Source organism: Ranitomeya imitator, chromosome 6 (genome assembly GCF_032444005.1).
Source record: "Ranitomeya imitator isolate aRanImi1 chromosome 6, aRanImi1.pri, whole genome shotgun sequence".
NCBI lineage: Eukaryota > Metazoa > Chordata > Amphibia > Anura > Dendrobatidae > Ranitomeya > Ranitomeya imitator.
In genome coordinates, this window is record NC_091287.1 from 441,047,418 (window position 1) to 441,061,761 (window position 14,344).

Sequence of the window (14,344 nt, forward strand, 5' to 3'; positions counted from 1 at the left end):
ATTTTTCTCCCACTGATTGATGTAGTGATTTTTTCAGGTAGATTTTAGAACCCAAATCAAGCAAAAAAAATAAATAGGCTTTCTATGGCCCACTGAGTGAGAGATGACACAGACAGGGATGGCACTCTAGCAGAAATGCCAATCTTAATCTCCCACAAAAAAAAAAAAAAAAAAGGAACTGTCCTTCAATTACTATCTCCCTGCAGTAATCTCAGCCAGGTATGGCAGGCAGCAATAAGGAGTGGACTGATGCACAAATTAAATAAAAAGTGTGGACAAACAAACAAGATAGCTGTGCAGAAAGGAAGGAACAAGAGGATTTGTGCTTTGAAAAAAGCAGTTGGTTTGCACAGCGGCGTACACACAGCAATGCAGCTATCAGGGAGCCTTCTAGGGCAGCCCAATGAGCTACAGCGCTGAGGGGAAAAAAAAAAAAAATGTAGCTTCCACTGTCCCTGCACACCGAAGGTGGTGTTGAGCAGTGGAAATCGCTACAGCACAAGCGGTTTGGTGGTTAATGGACCCTGCCTAACGCTATCCCTGCTTCTGACGAAGCGGCAGCAACCTCTCCCTAGGCTCAGATCAGCAGCAGTAACATGGCGGTCGGCGGGAACGCCCCTTTATAGCCCCTGTGACGCCGCGGACAGCAAGCCAATCACTGCAATGCCCTTCTCTAAGATGGTGGGGACCAGGACCTATGTCATCACGCTGCCCACACTCTGCGTTTACCTTCATTGGCTGAGAAATGGCGCTTTTCGCGTCATTGAAACGCGACTTTGGCGTGAAAGTCGCGTACCGCATGGCCGACCCCGCACAGGGGTCGGATCGGGTTTCATGAAACCCGACTTTGTCAAAAGTCGGCGACTTTTGAAAATGTTCGACCCGTTTCGCTCAACCCTAGTTTCCACAGAACTCACAGACTCTGAAGCTTCAATCTCTGTCCTAATATACGCTTTTCTAATAAGTGTTTCTTGCAAATAAGTGTTGTATGTTAATCAATGGCATTCCTGAACTGTTATGCACGTGCTGCAGAAATTTCCGTCCTTATTCTCAGCGTTTTATTTTCCACTGCATGTCAATTCTTTTTGAGGATCTGCACCGTTTCTCCACCCATTGACTTCCATTGAGTCAGTCAAATCCGCAGCAAAACCGCAGGTGTAAAAAGGTTTGCGAATTTGCTGCAGATGAGCAGACAAAAGCGCTGCAGAAAAGGAAATTATGTCAGAAGGAGGAAGAGTGTGTGGGCGGAGAATATGTGTGTGGACGGCGAATGTGTGTGTCTGGGTGTCTGTGTGTGTCTGTATATGTGTGAGGGTGTCTTTGTGGGTGTGGGTGTCTGTGTGAGGCTGTGTGCAGGTGTCTGTGTGCACAGATGTCTGCGTGTGTGTGCGGGTGTGTGTGGCTGTGTGCAGTAATGCTACTGCCAGTACTGTCGGTCACAGCGCTGCGGCATCATGCTGACAGATGTCTGTGACCCACAGCGGTGACCTGCGGTAAAAAAGCAGGCTTGGGCCGATGAAACTACTGAGATGAGACTACTGCTCCCATCTGGCTATGTCTGCTGTCACTGATAACAGTGACAACAGGTGCCGCTGATGGGGGAGTAGTATAATCTGCTGCCAGCGCTTGTGCTCACAGTTAACAAAAAAAAGTAAAATTACATACATATTCACATAAAAATAAAAACCCATTATACTCACCTCATCCCAAATCCCCGATGCCATCTTCTCCTAGAAATAATGTAAAATAATAAACCAACATATACTCCCTGTCCGCCATAGTCCAGGCAATAACGGACTACAAAAAACTTGCGGATCGACGCTTTTCGGGTTCCCAATACTATAGCAAAAGTATTGGGGAAAAAAACGGAGGTCCGTAAAACCAGAAGTCACGGTACACCGCAAAAACAACCTTCCATTGTCTTTGCGGCCCCATTGATTTACAATGGGGGCAGTGTCCATAAGCTGTGAAAAAGATCGAGCAAGCTCAATCTTTTTTCACAGCCATACGGCACATGGTGCACCGTAGAGTTATTGCTGCCCATTTTTGCGGCCCCATAGAAATCTATTGGGGCCGCAAAAACAGGCTGCAAAACAACAGTATGTGTAAAAGAAGCCTTACGGCACTACCGCTGTGTGAGAACTTTCCCACGCAGCGATGCCGTAAGTGAGAGCACCGGTGCTGATGAACTCCGGTGAACTCTCATGGCAGTGCAGTGATACACTGTGGGAGGGATTACCTCCTGTCAGTATATCGCTGGAGGTCGAAGAGTTGAAGAAACCGTGCAGAAATTTACACAAGCAAATCCGCAACGTTTACACTTAGCCTAAGGGTATGTTCAAAATAATGCATATAAAAACGCAAGAAAGACAAGAGTATTATACATTTTTCTGCCACCACTCTCATTTTTGGTACAGGAAAAAACCTCTAACACAACTTGGGAATATCCTCTAAGGTTGTGGACAGGAGTCTTTCATACTGATAACAAGTTCAAACAGGTGCCATTACTACAGGTAATGAGTGGAGGACAGAGGAGCCTCTTAAAGGGAACCTGTCACCTGAATTTGGCGGGACTGGTTTTGGGTCATATGGGCGGAGTTTTCAGGTGTTTGATTCACCCTTTCCTTACCTGCTGGCTGCATGCTGGCTGCAATATTGGATTGAAGTTCATTCTCTGTCCTCCGTAGTACACGCCTGCGCAAAGTAATCTTACCTTGCTCAGGCGTGTACTATGGAGGACAGAGAATGAACTTCAATCCAATATTTCGGCCAGCATGCAGCCAGCGGGTAAGGAAAGAGTGAATCAAACACCCGAAAACTCCGCCCATATGACCCAAAACTGGTCCCGCCAAATTCAGGTGACAGGTTCCCTTTAAAGAAGAAGTTACAGGTCTGTGAGAGCCAGAAATCTTGCATGTTTTTAGGTGACAAAATACTTACAGTATTTTCCACCATATTTTGCAAATCAAATCTTGCCAAATCAGACAAGGTGATTTTCTGGATTCGTTTTCTCATTTTGACTCTCATAGTTGTGGTCAATCTATGATGTCAATAACAGGCCTCTCTCATCTTTTTAAGTGGGAGAACTTGCACAATTGGTGGCTGACTAAATACTTTTCCCCCCCAATGTATATAATATATATATATATATAAGGTTCCTGTTAAGGTTCCTGTTGAGACCGAAACGTCGCCTTCTGGGCTGATTAAATAGCTCCTTTTCAATACAAATGGTGTGCTGCCTCCAAATTTTCTGGATTTTTATAATTGTGGTTTGGTATTTGCCTGGGGGGCTTTGCACCCGAACTCTTTCTTTGTGCTGCTCTAATTTTCTTCCCCATATACTGTATATCTACTACAGTTATATAAAAAAGTTTGGGCAGCCCTATTAATCTTAAGCTTAATGTTTTATAAAAATTGTTTTTTTTGCAACAGCTATTTCAGTTTCATATATCTAATAACTGCTGGACACAGTAATGTTTCTGCCTTGAAATGAGGTTTATTGTACTAACAGAAAAAGTGCAATCTGCATTCAACCAAAATTTGACAGGTGCATAAGTATGGGCACCCTTATCATTTTCTTGTTTTAAATACTCCTACCTACTTTTTACTGACTTACTAAAGCACTTTTTTGGTTTTCTAACCTATTGAGCTTTGAACTTCATAGCCAGGTGTATGCAATCATGAGAAAAGCTACTTAAAGTGGCCACTTGCAAGTTGTTCTCCTGTTTGAATCTCCTCTGAAGAGTGGCATCATGGGCTCCTCAAAACAACTGTCTAATGATCTGAAAACAAAGATTATTCAACATAGTTGTCAGGGGAAGGATACAAAAAGCTGTCTCAGAGATTTAACCTGTCAATTTTCACTGTGAGGAACATAGTAAGGAAATAGAAGAACACAGGTACACTTCTTGTTAAGGCCAGAAGTGGCAGTCCAAGAAAAACATCAGAAAGGCAGAGAAGAAGAATGGTGAGATCAGTCAAGGACAATCCTCAGACCACCTCCAGAGAACTGCAGCATCAGCTTGCTGCAGATGGCGTCACTGTGCATCGGTCAACTATACAATGCACTTTGCACAAGGAGAAGCTGTATGGGAGAGTGATGCGAAAGAAGCCGCTTCTGCAAGCACGCCACAAACAGAGTCGGCTGAGGTATGCAAAAGCACATTTGGAGAAGCCAATTTCTTTTTGGAAGAAGGTTCTGTGGACTGATGAAACCAAGATTGAGTCGTTTGGTCATACAAAAAGGCGTTATGCATGGTGGCCAAAAAACATAGCATTCCAAGAAAAACACTTGCTACCCAGAGTAAAAGTTTGTGGAGGTTCCATCATGCTTTGGGGCTGTGTGGCCAATGCCGGCACCGGGAATCTTGTTAAAGCTGAGGGACGCATGGATTCCTCTCAGTATCAGCAGATTCTTGACAATAATGTTAATGAATCAGTGACAAAGTTGAAGTTACGCAGGGGATGGATCTTTCAGCAGGACAATGATCCAAAACACCGCTCCAAATCTATCAGGCATTCATGCAGAGGAACAATTACACTGTTCTGGAATGGCCATCCCAGTCCCCAGACCTGAATATCATTGAACATCTGTGGGATCATTTGAAGAGGGCTGTCCATGCTCGGCGACCATCAAACTTAACTGAACTGGAATTGTTTTGTAAAGAAGAATGGTCAAAAACACCTTCATCCAGGATCCAGGAACTCATTAAAAGCTACAGGAAGTGACTAGAGGCTGTTATTTTTGCAAAAGGAGGATCTACTAAATATTAATGTCACTTTTCTGGTGGGGTGCCCATACTTATGCACCTGTCAAATTTTGTTTGAATGCAGATTGCACATTTTCTGTTAGCACAATAAAACTCATTTCAAGGCAGAAACATTACTGTGTCCAACAGTTATTAGATATATGAAACTGAAATAGCTGTTGCAAAAAAACAATTTTTATAAAACATTAAGCTTAAGATTAATAGGGGTGCCCAAACTTTTTCATATAACTGTATATAATTGTCTAAGGGTCACTGTCACGGATATTCATTGGTCGCGTGTTGTGAATTCTGCTTTTGGGCTCCCTCCGGTGGTTGTAGGTGGTAATGCAGTTGTCCCTGGCCTGCAGTCCTGGACAGGTGTATCTGCTAATTGCAATTCTGGCTGGGGTATTTAGGTTTGCAGGACTCATTAGTCCTTGCCAGTTGTCAATGTTTCTTGGGAAGTGTTGGATCCCTGTCTGGCTTCTCCTGCTTAGCTGCCAATTCAGCAAAGATAAGTGTCTGTTTCTTTTTCTATGGCACACAAGCTGTGTGCTTGTTTTTTTGATTGTATTCCTGCTCTGAGTGTAGGAGTCTCTGGAGTTGCAGATCTACGTTCCTCGTCTTTAGTTAGATGGAGGAATTTTTTGTATAATCTGCTGTGGATGTTTTTGGAAGGGTTTTAATACTGACTGCACAGGACTCTGTTCTATCCTTTCCTATTTTAGCTAGAGTGGCCTCATGTGCTAAATCCTGTTTTCTGCCTGTGTTTGTCTTTCCTCTCCTACTCACAGCCAATATTTGTGGGTGGCTGCCTATCCTTTGGGGTTCTGCTCTGAGGCGAGGTAGAAGTCCTATTTCCATCTTTAGGGGTATTTAGTCCTCCGGCTGTGACGAGGTGTCTAGGGCTTGTTAGGTACACCCCACGGCTACTTCTAGTTGCGGTGTTAAGATCAGGACTTGCGGTCAGTATAGTTACCACCTACTCCAGTGAGAGTTTTCATGCTGCTCCAAGGTCACCGAATCATAACAGTACAACTGGCCAGGAATGAGTTAAATGCATCTCAGAAGAAGGGAAGAAAGGTGTTGAGCAATTTTTTTTTCTTCAGTCTGCTTTATCTTCTCTTCCCTCTTTATCTCTGGGTGGCTGAGGAGCCTAGTGCTAGCATGAATGTTCAGGAATTGGCTTCTCGTGTAGACCAGCTTGCTGCTAGGGTACAGGGTATTTCTGATTATATTGTTCAGACTCCTGTTTTAGAACCGAAGATTCCTACTCCTGATTTGTTTTTTTGGTGACAGGTCCAAATTTTTGAGTTTTAAAAACAACTGTAAACTGTTTTTTGCTTTGAGATCTCGTTCCTCCGGTGATTCCATTCAGCAGGTTAAAATCGTCATCTCCCTGCTGTGTGGCGACCCGCAGGATTGGGCGTTTTCCCTGGAATCTGGGATCCAGCTTTGCTTAATGTAGATTCCTTTTTTCAGGCTTTAGGATTATTATATGATGAACCTAATTCTGTGGATCAAGCTGAGACGACCTTGTTGGCCTTGTCTCAGGGTCAAGAGGCGGCAGAATTGTATTGTCAGAAATTCAGAAAATGGTCTGTGTTGACTAAATGGAATAATGATGCTTTGGCGGCAATTTTCAGAAAGGGTCTTTCTGAATCCGTTAAAGATGTTATGGTGGGGTTTCCCACGCCTTCCTGTCTGAGTGATTCTATGTCTCTGGCCATTCAGATTGACCGGCGCTTGCGGGAGCGCAGAACTGTGCGCACTGTGGCGTTGTCCTCAGAGCAGATTCCTGAGCCAATGCAGTGTGATAGCATTCTGTCTAGAATGGAACGACAAGGATTCAGACGTCAGAATGGGTTGTGTTATTATTGTGGCGACGCTTCTCATGTCATTTCAGTCTGCCCTAAGCGGACAAAGAGGATCGCTAGTTCATTTTCCATCAGTACTGTACAACCTAAATTTCTGTTATCTGTGTCCTTGATCTGCTCATTGTCATCATTTTCTGTCATGGCGTTTGTGGATTCAGGCGCCGCCTTGAACTTAATGGACTTTGAGTTTGCCAGGTATTGTGGTTTTCCCTTGCAGCCTTTGCAGAACCCTATTCCTTTAAGGGGCATTGATGCTATACCCTTGGCTAAAAATAAGCCCCAGTTTTGGACACAGGTGACCATGCGCATGGTGCCAGCCCATCAGGAAGATTGTCGATTTCTGGTGTTGCATAATTTGCATGATGCTATCGTGCTGGGTTTTCCGTGGTTGCAGGTACATAATCCTGTGTTGGATTGGAAGTCCATGTGTGTGACTAGTTGGGGTTGTCAGGGGGTTCATAATGATGTTCCTTTGATGTCAATCTCCTCTTCTTCCTCTTCTGAAATTCCAGAGTTTTTGTCTGATTTTCAGGATGTATTCGATGAGCCCAAATCCAGTTTCCTCCCACCGCACAGGGACTGCGATTGTACTATTGACTTGATTCCAGGCTGTAAGTTTCCTAAGGGTCGACTTTTCAACCTGTCTGTGCCTGAACATACCGCCATGCGGAGCTATATTAAGGAGTCTTTGGAGAAAGGGCATATTTGGCCATCTTCTTCACCGTTGGGAGCGGGGTTCTTTTTTGTTGCTAAAAAAGATGGTTCCTTGAGACCCTGTATTGATTATCGCCTCTTGAATAAAATCACGGTCAAGTTTCAGTACCCTTAACCTTTGCTTACCGATTTGTTTGCTAGGATTAAGGGAGCTAGTTGGTTTACGAAGATTGACCTTCGGGGGGCATATAATCTTGTTCGTATTAAGCAGCGTGATGAATGGAAAACTGCGTTTAACACGCCCGAAGGCCATTTTGAATACCTTGTGATGCCATTCGGGCTCACTAATGCTCCATCTGTTTTTCAGTCCTTCATGCATGATATTTTCCGGACTTATATTGATAAATTCTTGATTGTATATTTGGACGATATTTAGATTTTTTCCGATGATTGGGAGTCTCATGTAGAACAGGTCAGGATGGTATTTCAGATCCTTCGTGACAATGCCCTGTTTGTGAAAGGGTCTAAGTGTCTCTTTGGGGTGCAGAAGGTTTCCTTTTTGGGCTTTGTTTTTTTCTCCGTCTATAGAGATGGATCCGGTTAAGGTTCAGGCCATTCATGATTGGATTCAGCCCACATCCGTGAAGAGCCTTCAGAAATTTTTGGGTTTTGCAAATTTTTATCGCCGTTTCATTGCTAATTTTTCCAGCGTGGTTAAACCCTTGACCGATTTGACGAAGAAAGGCGCTGATGTGGCGTATTGGTCCTCTGTGGCTGTCTCTGCCTTTCAGGAGCTTAAACGTCGATTTACTTCTGCTCAGGTGTTGTGCCAACCGGATGTTTCTCTTCCGTTTCAGGTTGAGGTTGACGCTTTTGAGATTGGGGCAGGGGCCGTTTTGTCCAGAGGGATCCTGTTGGTTCCTTAATGAAACCGTGTGCCTTCTTTTCCCGTAAGTTTTCGCCTGCTGAACGCAATTATGATGTGGCAATCGGGAGTTGTTGGCTATGAAGTGGGCGTTTGAGGAGTGGCGACATTGGCTTGAGGGAGCTAAGCACCGTATTGTGGTCTTGACCGATAATAAGAATTTGATTTACCTCGAGTCTGCCAAACGGCTGAATCCTAGACAGGCTCGATGGGCCTTGTTTTTTTCCCGTTTTGATTTTGTGATCTCGTACCTTCCGGGTTCTAAGAACATTAAGGCTGATGCCCTCTCTAGGAGTTTTTTGCCTGATTCTCCTGAGGTCTTAGAACCGGTCGGTATTCTCAAAGAAGGGATGGTCCTTTCTGCCATTTCCCCTGATTTACGACTGGTTCTTCAGGAATTTCAGGCTGACAAACCTGACCGCTGTCCTGTGGGGAAACTGTTTGTTCCTGACAGATAGACTAGTAGAGTGATTTCTGAGGTTCATTGTTCCGTGTTGGCTGGTCATCCTAGCATTTTTGGTACCAGAGACTTGGTTGGTAGGTTCTTTTGGTGGCCTTCTTTGTCGCGTGATGTGCGTTCTTTTGTGCAGTCCTGTGGGACTTGTGCGCGGGCCAAGCCTTGTTGTTCCCGTGATAGTGGGTTGCTTTTGCCATTGCCGATCCCTGAGAGGTCCTGGACGCATATTTCTATGGATTTTATTTCCGATCTTCCGGTTTCCCAGAGGATGTCGGTTATCTGGGTTGTTTGTGACCGGTTCTCTAAGATGGTTCATTTGGTGCCTTTGCCTAAATTGCCTTCCTCTTTGGATTTGCTTCCATTGTTTTTTCAGCATGTGGTCCGTTTGCATGGTATTCCGGAGAATATTGTGTCCGACAGAGGTTCCCAGTTTGTTTCTAGGTTTTGGCGGGCCTTTTGTGCTAGGCTGGGCATTGATTTGTCTTTTTCTTCTGCGTTTCATCCTCATACAAATGGTCAGACCGAGCGAACTAATCAGACTTTGGAGACTTATTTGAGATGCTTTGTGTCTGCTGATCAGGATGATTGGGTGGCTTTCTTGCCATTGGCCGAGTTTGCCCTTAATAATCGGGCTAGTTCGGCTACTTTGGTTTCGCCTTTCTTTTGTAATTTTGTTTTTCATACTCGTTTTTCTTCTGGGCAGGTTGAGCCTTCTGATTGTCCTGGTGTGGATTCTGTGGTTGACAGGTTGCAGCAGATTTGGGCTCATGTGGTGGACAATTTGGTGTTGTCTCAGGAGGAGCCTCAACGTTTTGCTAACCGTCGTCGGTGTGTTGGTTCCCGGCTTCGGGTTGGGGATCTGGTCTGGTTGTCTTCCCGTCATGTTCCTATGAAGGTTTCTTCTCCTAAGTTTAAGCCTCAGTTTATTGGTCCTTATAGGATTTCTGAGATTATTAATCCGGTGTCTTTTCGACTGGCGCTTCTGGCCTCTTTTGCGATCCATAATGTCTTCCATAGATCTTTATTGCGGAAATATGTGGAGCCCGTTGTTCCCTCTGTTGATCCTCCTGCCCCTGTGTTGGTTGATGGGGAGTTGGAATATGTTGTTGAGAAGATTTTGGATTCCCGTTTTTCGAGGTGGAAGCTTCAGTACCTTGTCAAATGGAAGGGTTATGGCCAGGAGGATAATTCTTGGGTTTTTGCCTCTGATGTCCATGCCGCTGATTTGGTTCGTGCCTTTCATCTGGCTCATCCTGATCGCCTGGGGGCTCTGGTGAGGGTTCGGTGACCCCTCCTCAAGGGGGGGGGGTACTGTTGTGAATTCTGCTTTTGGGCTCCCTCCGGTGGTTGTAGGTGGTAATGCAGTTGTCCCTGGCCTGCAGTCCTGGACAGGTGTATCTGCTAATTGCAATTCTGACTGAGGTATTAAGGTTTGCAGGACTCATTAGTCCTTTCCAGTTGTCAATGTTTCTTGGGAAGTGTTGGATCCCTGTCTGGCTTCTCCTGCTTAGCTGCCAATTCAGCAAAGATAAGTGTCTGTTTCTTTTTCTATGGCACACAAGCTGTGTGCTTGTTTTTTTTATTGTATTCCTGCTCTGAGTGTAGGAGTCTCTGGAGTTGCAGATATACGTTCCACGTCTTTAGTTAGATGGAGGAATTTTTTGTATAATCTGCTGTGGATGTTTTTGGAAGGGTTTTAATACTGACTGCACAGGACTCTGTTCTATCCTTTCCTATTTTAGCTAGAGTGGCCTCATGTGCCAAATCCTGTTTTCTGCCTGTGTTTGTCTTTCCTCTCCTACTCACAGCCAATATTTGTGGGAGGCTGCCTATCCTTTGGGGTTCTGCTCTGAGGCGAGGTAGAATTCCTATTTCCATCTTTAGGGGTATTTAGTCCTCCGGCTGTGACGAGGTGTCTAGGGCTTGTTAGGTACACCCCCCGGCTACTTCTAGTTGCGGTGTTAAGATCAGGATTTGCGGTCAGTATAGTTACCACCTACTCCAGTGAAAGTTTTCATGCTGCTCCAAGGTCACCGAATCATAACAGTCGCGGCCTCTGTCTGTCATGGAATCCAAATCACTGATTGGTCTCGCCAGCTGCCTGTCATGGCTGCCACGACCAATCAGCGACGGCCAGTCCGATTAGTCCCTCCTTACTCCCCTGCAGTCAGTGCCCAGCGCCCGCTCCATACTCCCCACAGTCACCGCTCACACAGGGTTAATGTCAGCGGTAACGGACCGCGTTATGCCGTGGGTAACTCACTCCGTTACCGCCGCTATTAACCCTGTGTGTCCCCAACTTTTTACTATTGATGATGCCTATGCAGCATCAATAGTAAAAGCATCTAATGTTAAAAATAATAAAAAAATAAAAAATCATTATATACTCACCTTCTGCCACCTTTCCCACTCCTCGCGACGCTCCGGTAACCGCTCCATGCAAACGGCAGGTTCCGGTGGCAAGGATGGTATGCGACAAGGACCTGCCATGACATCACGGCCATGTGACCACGACCTCATCACAGGTCCTGCGTGCCTGTGCGAGAAGGACCTGTCATGACGTCACGGTCATGTGACCGCGACGTCATGACGGGTCCTGCGCTACCAACCCTGGGACCGGAAGCTGCCGAGTGCACCGCACACAGGCGACATGACTACAAGGGCTCCCTCGGAAGGTGAGTATATGTTTATTTTTTATTTTTTAATGTGTGACATACGTCGCTGTGCAATATACTACGTGGCTCTGTGCTGTATACTACGTCACTGGGCAATATACTACGTGGCTGGGCAATATACTAAGTGGCTGGGCAATATACTACATGACTGGGCAGTATACTACGTGACTGGGCAATATACTACGTGGCTGGGCAATATTCTACCTGGCTCTGTGCTGTATACTACGTCACTGGGCAATATACTACGTAACTGGGCAAGATACTACGTGGCTGGGCAATATACTACGTCACTGGGCAATATACTACATGACTGGGCAATATACTACGTGGCTGGCCAATATAATACGTGGCTGGGCAATATACTACGTGGTTGGGCAATATACTACGTGGCTGGGCAATATACTACGTGGGCTGTGCAATATACTACGTGGACATGCATATTCTAGAATACTCGATGCGTTAGAATCGGGCCACCATCTAGTATATATATATATATATATATATATATATATATACTATATGTCTGAGAATTATATATATTCTGCTAAACATGGAGAGCAGTCACCATGAAAGAGCAACTTCTGCATTGAAGGTTCACAATGCTATGTGCTATCATATTTCATAAGGACTTGTCGCCAATTCACAAGTGGCCAATTATTATTTTATTCCGCTGATAGTTCAGGTTTTCTTTAATCCTCAGGGATTTAAAAAAATGCAAAAATTGTCCATATTTCACCTGGTGAAAGGTCCTCTTTGAATACTTGTCTTGAAGTACTACATTGCCCCTTCAGCACACTGATAAAATTGCACAATTTCATTTTTGCAGACTAAGAAACGTGTAGACCAAAAAAAAAAAAACTTTGATGCTAAATCTGTGTTTTTCTCCTTGATTGACAACTAGGCTGGCATCACACTCAGCGTATGAGTGAGACACATATATGTATATATATTAATATTTCATACAGCGCTAGATAGCAGAAAAGCCGGTAATTCAATTGCTGGCTTTTCCTATCTCCTTCTCAAACCCGACATGATATGAGACATGGTTTACATACAGTAAACCATCTCATATCCCTTCTTTTATTACATATTCCTCTTTAGTAATGTAAGAAGTGTATTGGTGTAAAATTTTGGGGCTCTAGCTATTAAATTAAAGGGTTAAATCACGGAAAGAATTGGTGTGGGCTCCCGCGCAATTTTCTCAGTCAGAGTGGGAAAACCAGTGACTGAGGGCAGATATTAATAGCCTTGAGAGGGTTCATGGTTATTGGCCCCCCCTGGCTAAAACCATCTGCCCCCAGCCATCCCAGAAAAGGCACATCTGGAAGATGCGCCTATTCTGGCACTTGGCTTCTCGCTTCCCACTCCCGTGTTGCGGTGGGATATGGGGTAATGAAGGTTTAATGTCACCTTGCTATCGTAAGGTGACATTAAGCCAGATTAATAATGGAGAGGCGTCAATTATGACACCTATCCATTATTAATCCAATAGTACGAAATGGTTAATAAAACACACACACATTATTACAAAGTATTTTAATGAAATAAAGACACAGGGTGTTTTAATATTTTATTATACTCTTAATCCACCTGAAGACCCTTGTCACCTGGAACAAAGTTAAAAAAAACAAACAACAATATTCCATACCTTCTGTCGTTCAGTCTTGTCCCACGCTGTAAATCCATCTGAAGGGGTTAAATCATTTTACACCCAGGAGCTCTGCTAATGCAGCTGTGCTCACGGCTGTAAAAACCCGGGGAATTAATGGTATGCAGGGGAATGACCTGTAGTTACCTCGAGTCGCGGTGATGCGCCCTCTGCTGGCTGTCCTTATATGAACTCGAGCCTGGGAAAATATTCTGAAAAGTTCCCAGGCTCAGTTCATATGAGGACATCCAGCAGAGGGCGCAGCACCGCGACTCGAGGTAACTACAGGTCATTCCCCTGCATTCCATTCATTCCCCGGGTTTTTACAGCCAGGAGCACAGCTGCATTAGCAGAGCTCCTGGGTGTAAAATGATTTAACCCCTTCATATACCCCTATACTATGTGTAGACATTTATTTTAACTATTCTATTCTAACCAGTATGATTTTACTGTACGCCGCACTGAATTGCCGGCTTTTCTATAGAACACTGCTGCGTATTTCTCGCAAGTCACACTGTTGGTCCATGTGTAATCCGTATTTTTCTCGCCCCCATAAACTTTCTTTGGCGATTTTTTTGCGCAATGCGCTGACAAACGCAGCATGCTGCGATTTTCTATGGCCGTAGAAGACTGTATAATACGGATCAGTAAAATACGGCAGATAGGAGCTGGGCCATAGAGAATCATTATACCGTGTGCAATCCGTATTTTCTGCACCTTTCATATGTCCGTAAAACTCGCTAGTGTGATGCCGACCTTATTGTGAACATAATTATACTAAATTTAAAGCAAAGTGTAGTAAAACCTCACCATATTAGTTGCAGTGAGAGTTTACAGGGATTCCTTGAAGTCCATTTGCTAAAAGTCGTGAAGTATTATTAGAAGTCATCTGAATTGTATTAATGTTTCAGAGACGACAGCCGATGTAAGTCACCAACATTCATGTGTTGCCATCTAGTGGACAGAAACATTATTTAGTCACGTTACGAGAGACTTCATTAGCTCCACATTATAAAAGGATTTCAATTCACTGATTATCTGATCTTGTTGTCTTGAAGCAAAATCTGCGCCTAACTTTTCCACCTGCCTTCCAATTTAACAGAGGAGCCTTTCTGCCAATCTACAGATGCCAGGACTAGGGTTGAGCGAAACAGGTCGTTCATTTTCAAAAGTCGCCGACTTTTGGCAAAGTCGGGTTTCATGAAACCCGATCCGACCCCTGTGCGGGGTCGGCCATGCGGTACGCGACTTTCTCGCCAAAGTCGCGTTTCAATGACGCGAAAAGCGCCATTTCTCAGCCAATGAAGGTAAACGCAGAGTGTGGGCAGCGTGATGACATAGGTCCTGGTCCCCACCATCT